This window comes from Bison bison, unplaced genomic scaffold (genome assembly GCF_000754665.1).
Source record: "Bison bison bison isolate TAMUID 2011002044 unplaced genomic scaffold, Bison_UMD1.0 scf7180017864105, whole genome shotgun sequence".
NCBI lineage: Eukaryota > Metazoa > Chordata > Mammalia > Artiodactyla > Bovidae > Bison > Bison bison.
The window spans coordinates 11373577-11375900 of record NW_011494677.1 but is presented as its reverse complement, the minus strand read 5'-3'; the positions used below and the strand labels follow the sequence as shown (position 1 = coordinate 11375900).

The 2324-nt window shown below is 37.8% G+C and overlaps 1 non-coding gene across 1 annotated transcript; it reads right to left on the bottom strand.

The window, feature by feature from the left end:
• Nucleotides 1-1948: 1948 nt before the first annotated feature.
• Nucleotides 1949-2021, bottom strand: TRNAG-CCC. Its single transcript has one exon. It is a non-coding gene; the product is annotated as a tRNA-Gly (tRNA).
• Nucleotides 2022-2324: the final 303 nt, after the last annotated feature.

Here is a 2324-nt window from a genome sequence, read left to right as displayed (position 1 = left end):
TTTGCCATTCTTCTGAAGAGCTGTTAATACAAAGATATCTTCTTTGAAGTTGACTGTCTCCATGCCATTGTTCTCTCTGATTACTTGGTATTTTACAGATACCTGAGCAAACATAGACTTCTCTAATTACTTTAAGAATAGATTTGTGACCTTTAAAATTATAGCAATGAACACAACCTAAAATATTCTTAGAAAAAGAGTGCAAGGTTTTAATTTCATGAGCATGGCTAAATTGAAAAAGTACAAATTAATATTGTCAACTAAAATTTGCTCAGGTGTAAGCAAATACTACTGAACAACTGACTTTGAACTGTTCTATCTTTTCACTTAATTTTCCCAAAACAAGCAAGGTAAAAATGCCTCAGTCTTTTTCTTCTCTTGTGAAGTGAATTTGTTCTTTTTTTTTTTTTTTAAAACATTCTAAACCTCTAACCTCTGATTCAGTTGGAATTAATAGCCTTCACTGTTTTAGTGTCTTGGGCTAGAGAAATAATAAGGAAATATCTAATCTATAATTACAGATATTAAAAAATTAAAATGCTACTTGCAAAAATTTAATTGATAGTTTTGGTCTTTTAGTAGCTTAGTCAATGACCATTAAAAACTTGACTGCACCTCACAGTACAAAATACTTTCATTTGTCAGAAGCTACTATACAAGCAAACATATACATATGTAAAGTTAATATGATTCACAAAAGTATACATAACCATTTCATAGGAATATCTAAGAAAATACTGATGATTAATTGTGAAATCTATTTCATGAGCCAATAATAGATTGAACTTTGCAGCAAATACAAATAACCTTACATAATCTGACTGATAGCTGTAGTGGCAGTATACTTATTTTCTCACTATTTTCCATATGGAAAGTGAGTAAAATTATAAAGATCTACTAAAACACACATCACCCTATTTCCAGTTATATATAATCGACGTGTTTTATTCTGGTAACTAAGCTGCCTTGCTTTGACTTAGAGGCAAGCCTCTCTCGCAATAGGACTGGGCAAAACCATTGGCTATATGGGACTCACAGCCTTTGCCCTTTGTCCATCGGGATGAATAGGGTACTCTGGCTCTGGCCAATATATAGTTATAGATAGATACATACATACATAGATTTATTTTCCCTCTCATCCCCTTTAGTAACCTTTGCCTCCATGAGTATCCTTTGTTTCAGCTTAGGTTACAGGACCATGGTGGCCTGAAGAGTTAGTGATAAGCTTAACTGTCCCTATAACTGTTAGAAAAGAACATGCGTAGTTGCATGCATTATCCCCTTTTCTAACCTTGATGGCTCTTCATTTCCATTGTAATAATGTTTTGCTTACACTTGCCAGAAACAATTGACCAGAGTCTTTTAATTCTCTTCTGTAGACTACCTTGATAATCGTCATCTTTTCCCCAGAAGCATAAAATAGTTCTACTATCCACAGTGTAAGATGATCTCCCTAACCCTGTACTCCTTCCTGCTGCTGCTGCTGCTAAGTCACTTCAGTCGTGTCCAACTCTGTGCGACCCCATAGACGGCAGCCCACCAGGCTCCACCATCCCTGGGATTCTCCAGGCAAGAACACTGGAGTGGGTTGCCATTTCCTTCTCCAATGCATGAAAGTGAAAAGTGAAAGTGAAGTCGCTCAGTCGTGTCCGACTCTCAGCGACCCCATGGACTGCAGCCTTCCAGGCTCCTCCGTCTATGGGATTTTCCAGGCAAGAATACTGGAGTGGGGTGCCATTGCCTTCTCCTAGCTGCTCCTATTAAAGGTCCCTGTAGAATTGTGACAGTTTCACAACGAAGTACGAAACCAAGAATCCATGTAGAAATGAGAAGACTGCGTCCATCCTAAGTTCTTCCTTCCCCAAACGTTTATTTTTTTGTTTGTTTTATGTGTTTTATTTATTTGTTTAAGCTGTGCCAGGTCTTAGTTGTGGCATGGGGGATTTAGTTCCCTGACCAGGGATCGAACCTGGTCCCCCTGCGTTGGGAACACAGAGTCGTACCCACTGGACCACCAGGGAAGTCCCTTCCCAGACTTTTGAGGTCATTTCCCACTTTTGTACTCTCTCATATGTAAATAAGGAGACAAACAAACAAAAATCTCTCTTTGTGTTCACATTGGGGTAAATAGTAGAGAAATGTCCAAGTTGGTCATTGCACTAATTATACAATGCTTTCTAAGGTAAACAAATACACATAAGTTAAAAATTGCCTGCGAATACTACAAGGGTCAAAACCAGCTTTGGCTACAGAGTGTCATTTCTAAAATAAGGAAAAGAATAGTGAGGCACCAGATTATCTCAGAAGTATGAATCTGAGCTATG